Source organism: Scyliorhinus torazame, chromosome 5 (assembly GCF_047496885.1).
Source record: "Scyliorhinus torazame isolate Kashiwa2021f chromosome 5, sScyTor2.1, whole genome shotgun sequence".
Classification (NCBI taxonomy): domain Eukaryota; kingdom Metazoa; phylum Chordata; class Chondrichthyes; order Carcharhiniformes; family Scyliorhinidae; genus Scyliorhinus; species Scyliorhinus torazame.
This window is the reverse complement of record NC_092711.1, coordinates 4,344,198-4,359,253: the sequence shown is the minus strand read 5'-3', so window position 1 is coordinate 4,359,253 and position 15,056 is coordinate 4,344,198. Positions and strand designations below refer to the sequence as shown.

General features: G+C 61.9%; 2 long non-coding RNA genes across 2 annotated transcripts in view; both read left to right on the top strand.

The window, feature by feature from the left end:
* LOC140418149 (uncharacterized) overlaps nt 1-15,056 on the top strand; it is a 1,069,702-nt gene that overhangs the window by 398,338 nt on the left and 656,308 nt on the right. The window lies entirely within an intron of this gene.
* On the top strand, nt 13,172-15,027 carry LOC140418145 (uncharacterized). Its single transcript, XR_011944799.1, has 3 exons — nt 13,172-13,491; nt 13,607-13,786; nt 14,273-15,027. It is a non-coding gene; the product is annotated as an uncharacterized lncRNA (long non-coding RNA).

Below are 15,056 nucleotides of genomic sequence, written 5' to 3'. Positions count from 1 at the left end.
TGGCTGCACTCCCTCTCTGGCAACTGTATCCTTTCTATGTCAGGGAGAGGTTCCAACTGCACCCAGCACTCCAGGTGTGGCCTCACCGACACCTTGTCGAACTGCAGTGAGGCATCTGCACTTGTGAATTTAAATCCCTCTGGCAATAATGAAGGCCAACTTATCATTGACCTTCTTCACTGCTTGCTGCGCCCGCTTTGAGCGACTGGTGTACAAGCTCCATTTGTCCATCCACATTGCCCCCAACATATGACGGTTTAAATCCGACTCTTTCCTTCAGTCTTTGTTTGACACTTAAGTAGGACAAGTGTGCGAATCGCCTCAGTGTTGTGCTCACGTGAAATGTCCCACCATGAAGTCAGTTCAAATGGCTGACTGCTGACGGTGGATTTGTTGAACCAGATTCCCAGACAGAGATGGGGAGACAAACAGAATTTCTGAATTCAAGATTGAGAATCTCCATCAAACACTGTTAGCAAAAGTACATCATGGGGGTTAGGTAGAGATTCCACATCCCTCTAAACTGTCCCCATCAAAGGCTGCCAGGACAGGTCGAGCACGGGGTTAGACACAGAGTCAAGCTCCCCTCTGCACTGACCCCCATCAAACACCCCCTGGTACAACAGGTGCCAAACTATTTGAACTTGTGCTTGAGCCCGATTAGACGGAAATGTTGTCCTGTGGGCTGACAAACAGTTTGTCAGTAAGACTGAGGTCGGCCTGGTACTGCACTCGACAACATTGGTGGCACTTGGCAAATGTACGGTCGCTGTCTGTGTTGTGTGAATCCCCAGCTGTGAAATATGTGTGCCGTTTAAACTTGCACCGTTTATGCCTTCTCATCATCTGTAAAGATCAGGTTTCTCTTCTTTTAAAGTCTAAAGTACACCACCTTACATTGGCCGACACTGAGAGACGTCCACAGTTGAGTCTCCTGCCAAAACATGAATCCCCCTCCCTGCAATTTGATGTTTCCAGCTCCGCTGTCTAAAGTTTGGTGTCATTGTCAAACCGGGATGTGTAGCATTCTATCAAATTGTCTTAAATGGCTAATATATATGTGTGTGTGTGTGTGAGTGAGTTTGTGCGTGCCAATGTGTGTGTGTGCACGTATCTGGAGCCGTCTATGTGTCAGTCACGAGGGAGCGAGAGACACGGGGAGATGGAGGGATGGATGGACCATCAATAATGACAGAAGGCGATTGGAGAGTGAAAGCGTGGCTTTAATGAGCTTGAAGATACCTGCTGGCAGCATTGGAAGCAGTGCCTGCCCCACACACACACACACTTTTGTTTCATATGCCTCCTGCCTGCTTGTTTGCCAAAGGCAGGCGAATGGTGAATGGTGAATTCAGACAGAAGCCTGAATTTTAGGCCCGATAAGATGGGACGCACTCCCTGTACATTTTGACTTCAACGACGGGCAGGGCCCGCTGGGGATTTGGAAAAGGGGAGTTGGGACCCACCCATGGGAAAGGGACGGAGACTCGGGGACGGAGACTCGGGGCCAAACCTGGGCAGAAAATGGGTCCCATTCAAACGGATCGATTGTTGTGGAGGGGGGAAAGAGTGAGAGAGACGGGAGAGAGACAGACACACATGGGGGAGAGAGACAGACACACATGGGGGGGGGGGGGAGAGAGAGAGACAGACACACGGGTGGGGGGAGGGAGAGAGGGACACACGGGTGGGGGGGACAGAGAGAGCGAGACACGGAGAGAGAGAGAGAGAGAGAGAGATCCAGGGTGTGGAAGAGAGACACACGGGGGAGACAGACAGAAAGAAATAGAGGTGATGACATTTAGAAGGGGGGATTCCAGAGGTTAGAGAACCGTGCCAAGCAATTGGGGGGGGGATGCTGGAGAGGCTGGAATCGGAGGTGAGCAGAGATCTGGGAGGGTTGTAGGAGGTTACAGAGATAGGGAGGGATTTGAACAGGAGGATGAGAATTGTAGGGGACTGAAGGAGGTAAAAGAGACAGGGAGGGAGGGAGGGAGTGCAGGGGAGCGCGGGTGTTGAAATCCCACTCCTCCCTATGTTGTTGATCCAGTTGTTGTTGTAGTTGGATCCAGTTGTTGTTGTAGTCACCCCAGTTGTTGTTGTAGTTGGGCCCAGAGACCCCGCCCCTCTGCTGAGACCCTGCCCCCGCCTCAGAGACCACGCCCCTACGCGTAAGCCCCGCCCACAAACTAGAGACCCCGCCCCCTCTGAGACCACGCCCCTACAGAGTCCCCGCCCCTTTCAAGAGACCACGCCCACTCCTCTGAGACCACGCCATACCCCTAAACCCCGCCCACTCAAGAGACCACGCCCCCTCCTCCGAGACCACGCCCCTAAAGAGGCCCCGCCCACTCGTTGGAGACCACTCCCCTGCCCCTAAACCCCGCCCACTCAAGAGACCACGCCCACTCCTTGGAGACCACGCCCATCCCCAGAGACCACGCCCCTCAGGAGACCCCGCCCATTAGTCCTAAGCCCCGCCCACTCCCTGGAGACCCCGCCCCCTCTTTGGAGACCACGCCCCTACCAAGACCCCGCCCCTTAGCGAGACCACGCCCCCTCTCAAGAGACCACGCCCCGTCCCTAAGCCACGCCCACTCTGGAGACCACGCCCCCAAAGAGATCCCGTCCACTCCGAGACCACGCCCATTTCAATAGACCACGCCCACTTCAAGAGACCACGCCTCTATCTGTCGCGAAGCCCCGCCCACTCACTAGAGACCACGCCCCCTCCTCCGAGACCCCGCCCACTAGCCTTAATCCACGCCCACTCTGGAGACCACGCCCCTAAAGAGACCCCGCCCCCTCTTTGGAGACCACGCCCCTACCAAGACCTCGCCCCTTAGCGAGACCACGCCCCCTCTCAAGAGACCACGCCCCTCCTCCGGAACCACGCCCTAAGCCCCGCCCACTCTCCTAGACCACGCCCCCAAATAGACCCCGCCCACTCCTCCGAGACCACGCCCCTGCCCCCAAGCCACGCCCCTAGCAAGAGACCCCGCCCACTCTGGAGACCCCGCCCATTAGTCCTAAGCCCCGCCCACTCCCTGGAGACCACGCCCCTAAAGTGACCCCGCCCCCTTCGAGACCACGCCCTGCCCCTAAGCCACGCCCACTCTCAGGAGACCACGCCCATTCCTCCTAGGCCACGCCCACTCTCACGAGCCCACGCCCCTTCTCAAGAGACCCCGCCCCCCGAAGCGACCCCGCCCCCTGATTGGAGACCACGCCCTTATCCCTAAGCCCCGCCCACCCTCAAGAGACCACGCCCCACACCTAAGCCACGCCCACTCTCAGGAGACTACGCCCCTAAAGAGACCCCGCCCCCTCTTTGGAGACGACATCCACACCCCCAAGACCACGCCCACTCTCTGGAGACCACGCCCCTTTGAAACCAGGCCCCGCCCACACTCCTAGCCCCGCCCACTCACGAGACCACGTCCCTAACGAGACCACGCCCCCAAAGAGACCCCGCCCACTCCTCCGAGACCACGCCCCTACCCCCGAGCCACGCCCCTAGCAAGAGACCCCGCCCACTCTGGAGACCCCGCCCATTAGTCCTAAGACCCGCCCACTCCCTGGAGACCACGCCCCTGTCCCTAAGCCACGCCCACTCTGGAGACCACGCCCCTAAAGAGACCCCGCCCACTCTCTAGAGACCACGCCCCTAAAGAGACCCCGCCCACTCTCTAGAGACCACGCCCCTTCAACGAGACCACGCTCCTACGACCAAGCCACGCCCACTCTGGAGACCACGCCCCTAAAGAGACCACGCCCCTACCGCTAAACCCCGCCCACTCACGAGACCACGCCCCTAAAGAGACCCCGCCCCCTCCTCCGAGACCCCGCCCCTCAAGAGCCCTCGCCCCCACACCTAAGCCACGCCCACTCTCAGGCGACCACGCCCATTCCTCCTAGACCACGCCCACTAGCCTTAAGCCACGCCCACTCTCAGGAGACCCCGCCCCTGCCCCTAAACTCCTCCCACTCAAGAGACCACGCCCATTAGTCCTAAGCCCCGCCCACTCCAGAGACCACACCCCTTCTCAGAGACCACGCCCCCATTCTTAGACCCCGCCCCTAGCAAGAGACCCCACCCACTCTGGAGACCCCGCCCACTCCTCCGAGACCACGCCCATTAGTCCTACGCCCCGCCCACTCCCTGGAGACCCCGCCCCCAAAGAGACCCCGCCCACTCCTCCGAGACCACGCCCATTTCAGGAGACCACGCCCACTTCAAAAGACCACGCCTCTATCTGTCCCGAAGCCCCGCCCCTCCCAAGAGACCACGCCCTTGCGCTTAAGCCCCGCCCACACACGAGAGACCACGCCCCTACCCCTAAGCCACGCCCACTCTGGAGACCACGCTCCTAAAGAGACTCCACCCCCTCAGAGACCACGCCCTATCCCCAAGCCACGCCCACTCAAGAGACCCCGCCCCTTCTCTGGAGACCACGCCTCTACCCATAAGCCCCGCCCACCCTCACGAGACCACGCCCCTGCCACTAGACCCCGCCCACTCTTTGGAGACCCCGCCCCCTGGAGAGACCACGCCCATTTCAATAGACCACGCCCACTTCAAGAGACCACGCCTCTCTCTGCCACGCCATCTCTGGAGACCACGCCCCCAAATAGACCCCGCCCCTCTTCTGGGACCCGCCCCCTTTCTAGAGACCCCGCCCACTCCAGAGACCACGCCCCCTCCTCAGAGACCACGCCCCCTAATGAGTCCACGCCCCTAGCAAGAGACCACGCCCACTCTGGAGACCCCGCCCATTAGTCCAAAGCCCCGCCCACTCCCTGGAGACCACGCCCCTCAAGAGACCCCGCCCACTAGACTTAAGACACGCCCACTCTCAGGAGACCACGCCCACTCCTCCGAGACCACGCCCCTTTCAAGTAGTGGCCACGCCCACTCCTCCGAGACCACGCCCCTATCAAGAGACCACGCCCCTAAAGAGACCACGCCCCCGCCTCCGAAACCACGCCCTAAGCCCCGCCCACTCTCTGGAGACCACGCCCCTTTGAGACCAGGCCCCGCCCACTCTCCTAGACCATGCCCCTAAACCCCGCCCACTCACGAGACCACGCCCCCAAAGAGACCCCGCCCACTCCTCCGAGACCACGCCCTTACCCCCAAGCCACGCCCCTAGCAAGAGACCCCGCCCACTCTGGAGACCCCGCCCATTAGTCCTAAGCCCCGCCCACTCCCTGGAGACCACGCCCCTAAAGAAACCCCGCCCCCTCCTCCGAGACCACGCCCCTGCCCCTAAGCCACGCCCACTCTCAGGAGACCACGCCCATTCCTCCTAGACCACGCCCACTAGCCTTAAGCCACGCCCACTCTCAGGAGACCCCGCCCCTACCACAAAGCCCCACCCCTTTCCAGAGACCCCGCCCCTTCCCCTAGACCACGCCCCTGCCCCTAAACTCCTCCCACTCAAGAGGCCACGCCCATTAGTCCTAAGCCCCGCCCACTCCCGGGAGACCACGCCCCTAAAGAGGACACGCCCACTCCTCCGAGACCACGCCCCTGCCCCTAAACCCTTCCCACTCCAGAGACCACGCCCCTTCTCAAGAGACCCCGCCCACTACTCCGAGACTCCGCCCACACCTCCGAGACCACGCCCCTTCTCAAGAGACCCCGCCCCCCGTTTGGAGACCACGCCCCTAACCCTAAACCCCGCCCACTCAAGAGACCACTCCCCTAAAGAGACCCCGCCCACTCCGAGACCACTCCCCTCTCAAGAGACCATGCCCCTGCCACTGAGCCCCGCCCCCCTCTTTGGAGACCACGCCCATTCATCCTAAGCCCCGCCCACTCTCTCGAAACCACGCCCCTAAAGAGGACCCGCCCACTCCTCCGAGACCACGCTCCTGCCCCTAAACCCCGCCCACTCACGAGACCACGCCCCTAAAGAGACCCCGCCCCTTCTCTGGAGACCACGCCTCTACCCATAAGCCCCGCCCACTCGCAAGAGACCACGCCCCTAAAGAGACCCCGCCCCTCTTTGGAGACCACACCCACTCCCCCAAGACCACGCCCACTCTCAGGAGACCACGCCCATTCCTCCTAGGCCACGCCCACTCTCATGAGACCCCGCCCCTTCTCAAGAGACCCCGCCCCCCGAAACGACCCCGCCCCCTGATTGGAGACCACGCCCTTATCCCTAAGCCCCGCCCACCCTCCAGAGACCACGCCCCCACACCTAAGCCACGCCCACTCTCAGGCGACCACGCCCATTCCTCCTAGACCACGCCCACTAGCCTTAAGCCACGCCCACTCTCAGGAGACCACGCCCCTAACAAAGCCCCACCCCTTTCCAGAGACCCTGCCCACTCCTCCTAGACCACGCCCCTGCCCCTAAACCACGCCCACTCTTGAGACCACTCCCCTAAAGAGACCCCGCCCACTCCCCCGAGACCACGCCCCTCTCAAGAGACCACGCCCCCCGAAGCGACCCCGCCCCCTGATTGGAGACCACGCCCTTATCCCTAAGCCCCGCCCATCCTCAAGAGACCACGCCCCCACGCCTAAGCCACGCCCACTCTCAGGCGACCACGCCCATTCCTCCTAGACCACGCCCACTAGCCTTAAGCCACGCCCACTCTCCGGAGACCACGCCCCTAACACAAAGCCCCGCCCCTTTCCAGGGACACCGCCCCTCCACCGAGTCCACGCCCCTAGCAAGTGACCACGCCCACTAGACTTAAGCCACGCCCTCTCAAGAGACCACGCCCCTTTTCAAGAGACCCCGCCCCGTTTGGAGACCACGCCCCTACCCCTAAGCCACGCCCACTCTCTGGAGACCACGCCCCTAAAAGGCCACGCCCCCTCTTTGGAGACCCCGCCCCCTGGAGACCACGCCCATTTCAATAGACCCCGCCCACTCCCCCGAGACCACGCCCACTCTGGAGACCCGCCCACTCCTCCGAGACCACGCCCATTAGTCCTACGCCCCGCCCACTCCCTGGAGACAACGCCCCCAAAGAGACCCCGCCCATTAGCCTTAAGCCACGCCCACTCTCAGGAGACCACGCCCATTCCTCCTAGACCACGCCCACTAGCCTTAAGCCACGCCCACTCTCGGGAGACCACGCCCCTACCACTAAGCCCCGCCCCTTTCCAGAGACCCCGCCCCTCCACCGAGTCCACGCCCCTAGCAAGTGACCACGCCCACTAGACTTAAGCCACGCCCTCTCAAGAGACCACGCCCCTTCTCAAGAGACCCCGCCCCCCGAAGCGACCCCGCCCCCAGATTGGAGACCACGCCCTTATTCCCAAGCCCCGCCCACCCTCAAGAGACCACGCCCCACACCTAAGCCACGCCCATTCCTCCTAGACCACGCCCACTAGCCTTAAGCCACGCCCACTATCAGGAGACCACGCCCCAACACAAAGCCCCACCCCTTTTCAGAGACCCCGCCCCTTGTCCTAGACCACGCCCCTGCCCCTCAACTCCTCCCACTCAAGAGACCACGCCCACTCCTTGGAGACCACGCCCCTCTCAGGAGACCCCGCCCACTCCTCTGAGACCACGCCCATTAGTCCTAAGCCCCGCCCACTCAAGAGACCACGCCCACTCCTTGGAGACCCCGCCCCTCTCAGGAGAACCCGCCCATTAGTCCTAAGCCCCGCCCACTCCATGGAGACCACGCCCCCAAAGAGACCCCGCCCACGCCTCCGAGGCCACGCCCATTTCAGGAGACCACGCCCACTTCAAAAGACCACGCCTCTATCTGTCCCGAAGCCCCGCCCCTCCCAAGAGACCAAGCCCCTACGCTTAAGCCCCGCCCACACACGAGACCACGCCCCTACCCCTAAGCCACGCCCACGCTGGAGACCACGCCCCCGAAGAGGCCCCGACCACGCTCTCGAGACCACGCCCCTAAAGAGGCCCCGCCCACTCTCTTAGACCACGCCCATGCGCCTAAGCCCCGCCCACTCTTTGGAGACCCCGCCCCCTGGAGAGACCACGCCCATTTCAAGAACCACGCCCACTTCCAGAGACCACGCCCCTATCTGTCGAGAAGCCCCGCCCACTCAGAGACCACGCCCCCTCCTCCAAGACCACACCCCTGTCCCTAAACCCCGCCCCCTAAAGAGACCCCGCCCCCTCCTACGAGACCACGCCCCTACCACTAAGCCACGCCCACTCTGGAGACCACGCCCCTAAAGAGACCTGGCCACGCCCCTTTTCAAGAGACCCGCCCCCTCTGCTGAGGCCACGCCCCTCTCAAGAGACCCCGCCCCCACCCCAAGCCACGCCCACTCAAAAGACCACGCCCCTAGCAAGAGACCACGCCCACTAGCCTTAAGCCACGCCCACTCTCAAGAGACCACGCCCCCTGATTTGAGGCCACGCCCTTATCCCTAAGCCCCGCCCACCCTCAAGAGACCACGCCCCTAGCAAGAGACCCCGCCCCTCAAGAGACCACGCCCACTAGCCTTAAGCCACGCCCACTCTCAAGAGACCACGCCCCCTGATTTGAGACCACGCCCTTATCCCTAAGCCCCGCCCACCCTCAAGAGACCACGCCCCCACACCTAAGCCACGCCCACTCCTTGGAGACCACGCCCATTAGTCCTAAGCCCCGCCCACTCCGGAGACCACACCCCTTCTCAGAGACCACGCCCCTAGCAAGAGACCACGCCCACTCTGGAGACCCCGCCCACTCCTCTGAGACCACGCCCATTAGTCCTAAGCCCCGCCCACTCAAGAGACCACGCCCCTAAAGAGACCCCGCCCACTCCTCGGAGACCACGCCCTCAAACGAGTACACGCCCCTAGCAAGAGACCCCGCCCCTCAAGAGACCACGCCCACTCCGGAGACCACGCCCACTCTGGAGACCCCGCCCACTCTGGAGACCCCGCCCACTAGTTCTAAGCCCCGCCCATTCCCTGGAGAGCACGCCCCTAAAGAGACCCCGCCCCCTCTCCGAGACCACGCCCCTCCCAAGAGACCCCGCCCCTTATCTGAGACCACGCCCCTCTCCTAGACCTCGCCACTGCCCCTAAACTCCTCCCACTCAAGAGACCACGCCCATTAGTCCTAAGCCCCGCCCATTCCCTGGAGACCACGCCCCTAAATAGACCCCGCCCCCTCTCCGAGACCACGCCCCTCCCAAGAGACCCCGCCCCTTATCTGAGACCACGCCCCTCTCCTAGACCTCGCCACTGCCCCTAAACTCCTCCCACTCAAGAGACCACGCCCATTAGTCCTAAGCCCCGCCCACTCCCTGGAGACCACGCCCCTAAAGAGACCCCGCCCCCTCCTCCGAGACCACGCCCCTGCCCCTAAGCCACGCCCACTCTCACGAGACCACGCCCCTTCTCAAGAGACCCCGCCCCCCGAAACGACCCCGCCCCGATTGGAGACCACGCCCTTATCCCTAAGCCCCGCCCACCCTCAAGAGACCACGCCCCCACGCCTAAGCCACGCCCACTCAGGCGACCACGCCCACTAGCCTTAAGCCACGCCCACTCTTTGGAGACCACGCCCCTACCACTAAGCCCCACCCCTTTCCAGAGACCCCGCCCCTTCTCCGAGACCACGCCCTTATCCCTAAGCCCCGCCCACCCTCAAGAGACCACGCCCCCACACCTAAGCCACGCCCACTCTCATGAGACCACGCCCCTTCTCAAGAGACCCCGCCCCCCTTTTGGAGACCACGCCCCTAACCCTAAACCCCGCCCACTCAAGAGACCACTCCCCTGAAGAGACCCCGCCCACTCCGAGACCACTCCCCTCTCAAGAGACCACGCCCCTGCCACTGAGCCCCGCCCCCTCTTTGGAGACCACGCCCATTCATCCTAAGCCCCGCCCACTCTCTCGAAACCACGCCCCTAAAGAGGACCCGCCCACTCCTCCGAGACCACGCTCCAGCCTCTAAACCCCGCCCACTCACGAGACCACGCCCCTAAAGAGACCCCGCCCCTTCTCTGGAGACCACGCCTCTACCCATAAGCCCCGCCCACTCGCAAGAGACCACGCCCCTAAAGAGACCCCGCCCCTCTTTGGAGACCACACCCACTCCCCCAAGACCACGCCCACTCTCAGGAGACCACGCCCATTCCTCCTAGGCCACGCCCACTCTCATGAGACCCCGCCCCTTCTCAAGAGACCCCGCCCCCCGAAACGACACCGCCCCCTGATTGGAGACCACGCCCTTATCCCTAAGCCCCGCCCACCCTCAAGAGACCACGCCCCCACACCTAAGCCACGCCCACTCTCATGAGACCACGCCCCTTCTCAAGAGACCCCGCCCCCCGAAGCGACCCCGCCCTTATCCCCAAGCCCCGCCCACCCTCAAGAGACCACGCCTCCACACCAAAGCCACGCCCACTCTCAGGCGACCACGCCCATTCCTCCTAGACCACGCCCACTAGCCTTAAGCCACGCCCACTCTCAGGAGACCACGCCCCTAACACTAAGCCCCAACCCTCTCAAGAGACCACGCCCCTTCTCAAGAGACCCCGCCCCCTATTTGGAGACCACGCCCTTATCCCTAAGCCACGCCCACGCTCAGGCGACCACGCCCATTCCTCCTAGACCACGCCCACTAGCCTTAAGCCACGCCCCTAAAGAGAATTGGACACGCCCCTAGAGCGACCCCGCCCCTTCTCAAGAGACCCCGCCCCCTCTGCTGAGGCCACGCCCCTCTCAAGAGACCCCGCCCCCACACCCGAGATCCCGCCCCTATCCGCAGGACACGCCCATTCTCTAGACCACGCCCCCCCCTCTCCAGAGACCCCGCCCACCACCCAGACACCTCCCGTCCCCTGTCAACTTGGAGTGAAACTTTTCTCCTCTGCGGGTTCGGGCAAAACTTTCCGAGAAGAGAAACCGCGGCGAAAGCTGCAGAGACGCTGCGTTTAAAAACCCTGCAAAGCGGCTCCGCACAGAGAGGGAGAGAGAGGGAGCCTGTCCCTGTCCCTGTCTCTCTCTCTGTCTCCCTGCACTCCCCTGTCTCTCTGTCTGTCTGCCGGCCCCCGGCTCTCTCACACCCACAGCAATCCAACCCGGGACAGAGCGGCGGCGGCGGCGGCGGCGGCGGCACCCACCGCCTTTCAGTCTGACCGCCGCCCCCGCACCCAGGCTGCATTCACCCTGCACAAGGCGGCACTTTTTGCTGCTACTTCCAGTTCGCACACTTTCATTCCGCAACATCCACATTGATGCTGCCCCGGCCAGAGTGCAAGGGGGTGAATCTGAACCTGCTCCCCGGGAAAGAGCGCTCTCCCCCGGCCAGAGTGCAAGGGGGTGAATCTGAACCTGCTCCCCGGGAAAGAGCGCTCTCCCCCGGCCAGAGTGCAAGGGGGTGAATCTGAACCTGCTCCCCGGGAAAGAGCGCTCTCCCCCGGCCAGAGTGCAAGGGGGTGAATCTGAACCTGCTCCCCGGGAAAGAGCGCTCTCCCCCGGCCAGAGTGCAAGGGGGTGAATCTGAACTTCCTCCCCGGGAAAGGTGCACCTTCCCTAAGGGAGTGAATCTGAACCTGCTCCCCGGGAAAGAGCGCTCTCCCCCGGCCAGAGTGCAAGGGAGTGAATCTGAACCGGCTCCCCGGGAAAGAGCGCTCTCCCCCGGCCTTCCCTAAGGGAGTGAATCTGAACCTGCTCCCCGGGAAAGAGCGCTCTCCCCCGGCCTTCCCTAAGGGAGTGAATCTGAACCTGCTCCCCGGGAAAGGTGCACCTTCGTTAAGGGGGTGAATCTGAACCGGCTCCCCGGGAAAGGTGCACCCTCGGAACCGGTCTGCTCCCCTTGCCGCGGGGTCCGGGAGCGATGGGCAGCGGGTTGCTGTCCGAGCCCATCCAGGAAGCTCCCAGAGGCGGCCTGCCCGTCAAATCGGCCCGGGGGGCGGATATTAAGCCCGCCCACACTCATTCAAGCCCAGGGCAGCCGCCAAGTGCGAGTGACAAGTCATAAACCAACTTTCCAATTGCCACTGGTTTATGACTTGCCCGCGCTCACAGCGCCACCACCGCTCAGTGTGTGTGTGAGGGATCTCTCAGCAAGTGCTGACTCTCTCTCTGCTGGGTTCACATTGTCAGTGTGGGTGTGTGTGAGGGATCTCTCAGCAAGTGCTGACTCTCTCTCTGCTGGGTTCACATTGTCAGTGTGTGTGTGGGTGAGGGATCTCTCAGCAAGTGCTGACTCTCTCTCTGCTGGGTTCACATTGTCAGTGTGTGTGTGTGTGAGGGATCTCTCAGCAAGTGCTGACTCTCTCTCTCCTGGGTTCACATTGTCAGTGTGTGTGTGGGTGAGGGATCTCTCAGCAAGTGCTGACTCGTCCCTCTCCTGGCTTCACATTGTCAGTGTGTGTGTGAGGGATCTCTCAGCGAGTGCTGACTCTCTCTCTCTCCTGGCTTCACATTGTCAGTGTGTGTGTGGGTGAGGGATCTCTCAGCAAGTGCTGACTCTCTCTCTCTGCTGGGTTCACATTGTCAGTGTGTGTGTGGGTGAGGGATCTCTCAGCAAGTGCTGACCCTCTCTCTCTCCTGGTGACCTCAATCCCTGTGCCAACAAAAGAGCCAACACGCCGTCACGCCTTCTCCACGACCCTCTCAACCTGGGTGCCGACTTTCAGGGATCCACGTACACCGAGGAGGACACCGGTAGATCTCTCTGCTCACCCGCACCGCCCGCAATCTTAGCTGATGAGCCCCAGTGACTCTGTCTTCCTGTTATCCCTTCCAAAATGAATCAGCTCGCCCTTGAGACTCCCACTTGCCACCTCCCAGCCCAGCTCTGCAGCTTCCCTGTGTGTGACTTGTAACACGAGATTCACTCCACCGACACTTGAGTGTCGCCTGCAAATTGACTCGCCCACCCTTCTACGGGGGGGGGCATAGCCTCAAAACGAGGGGAAGTAGATTTAGGACTGAGCGAGTTTAGGAGGAACCCGCTCGCCCAAAGGGTTGTGAATCTGTGGGACTCCTGGGTGAAATGTTTTTCAGATCAAGGCGGATCGTCTTTTTGGGGAGGATTAAGGGTTGTGGTGTTTGGGCTGGAAAGTGGAGCCGAGTCCACAAAAGATCTCCTTGAATGGAGGGGCCAGGTGGCCTACTCCTGCTCCTGGTTCTGACCAGACCACTGATTGCGATGCCTCTTAATGCACGACTTAACTGGTTACTTCACCCCCCCCCCCCCCCCCCCCCCGTTTCCCCACCCCCTCTTTCTGGGTTCCAGGTGCCGGGATTCCGAGGCGTCCTCGCTTGCCCGGGCGGGCGCCTCTGCCGCCGTGACGACGGCCGGCCGCCGCTCCCCGAGGCCCGGACGCCGAGAGCCCCCGGGACGGGCCCGGCCTCCTCCTCCTCCTCCGCCGCCGCCCCTCCTCCTCCTCCTGCGGGAGGGGGCGGCCAGGGCGGCCAGCCTGGAGGCCGGATCCAGGTGGGCATCCGTGTGCGGGAGAGCGCCGAGTGCGCGGAGATGGAGGAACGGGAGGCAGAAGGGGCGGCCGACGGCCTGGCCAACGTGACCGCGATTCACAGGTAAACCAGGCGACAGGGCGGAGGGTCGGGACCGTGACAAGGGCAGAGAGCACTGGGTGGCACATCAGGAGGAGCTGAGCGGTAAAAGATTCTGCCTGTCTGTCCCTCTCCTCAGGTGCCACATACGGAACCCACACACGTGCAGCAGCTTGGAACTGTGCCTCGAACTCTGGGAATATGCCGGGTGTTCCCAACATTCCGTCCCGTCACTTCTACAGCGTCTGGAAAAGATGATCAGAGCGGGGAATGTCCAACTGAAGATTGCTGGCAAAACCTGTACGACCGTCAGCATCAGGTACAGAGTAAAGCTCCGTCCGCACTGTCCCCATCAAACACTGCCGGGACAGGGACAGCACGGGGTTAGATACAGAGTAAAGCTCCGTCCACACTGTCCCCATCAAACACTGCCGGGACAGGTACAGCACGGTGTTAGATACAGAGTAAAGCTCCCTCGACACTGTCCCCATCAAACACTGCCGGGACAGGTACAGCACGGTGTTAGATACAGAGTAAAGCTCCGTCCGCACTGTCCCCATCAAACACTGCCGGGACAGGTACAGCACGGGGTTAGACACAGAGTAAAGCTCCCTCCACACTGTCCCCATCAAACACTCCCAGGACAGGTACAGCACGGGGTCAGACACAGAGCGAGTGTGAAGGCGAGCTGAGGTTTGACCCTCTTTGGACACCTGGAACGTGTATTGAGCCACTGATGACGTTGCCTGTTTTGACCTGCTAACGTGCCTCTTCTCTGTCACCTCTCTCCCCCCCCCCCCCTCAGGTCATCGAGCGGATCGAGCCCACCGCCCGCCGCGTCGACTGCGGGGTCCGTGGTGGCGGCGGCCGTCTGCGGCTCGCTGGGGGCGGCCGTGGCCGCCTGCGGCTGGCTGGGGGTGGCCGCCTACCGCAAGCTGCGCGGGGGTCGGGGTCGGGTGCACGCAAACAGCCGGCGGGCGGCCTGAAGCGCTGCCCGACCCCCACCCCGGGAGACGGAGGGACCGTCAGTAACGACAGGAGACGAGCGGAGAGTGAAAGCGTGGCTGGAATGAGCTTGAAGATACCTGCTGGCAGCACTGGAAGCAGCGCCTGCCCCCCCCCCCCCCCCCCCCCCACACACACACACACTTTTGCTTCATATGCCTCCTGCCTGCCCAAATGGCGAATGCTGCCAAGTGGACAGGAGCCTGAATTGGAGGCCATTTCCATTCCGAGTTGTACACTTTGACTTGAATTGGCAGCAGCACTTTGCGACGACTGGAAGTCAGCAGAAATGGAAGTTTCAAACTTGCCAGGTGAGGGTGCCAGGACGTGAGGCAGTCAGGACGCTGGGCTATTAAACTGACCGTTTTCATCGCATGCCAACTGTTTGATGAGAAATTCCAATCCGAGGATTGGAGTGAAAAGCCTGTGTGTGTGTGTGTGAACAATACAAGATGTCCAATCTGAAGTGAAACTTTGCAGTGAGCTTTGTTTTTGTGGCCCAGCCAGGAATCTTCTCTCCAAATGGAGGCAGAAATGAAGTGGTGTTTAACTGGTGATTTCTTGCTGCTTTTTGACTCATTCTT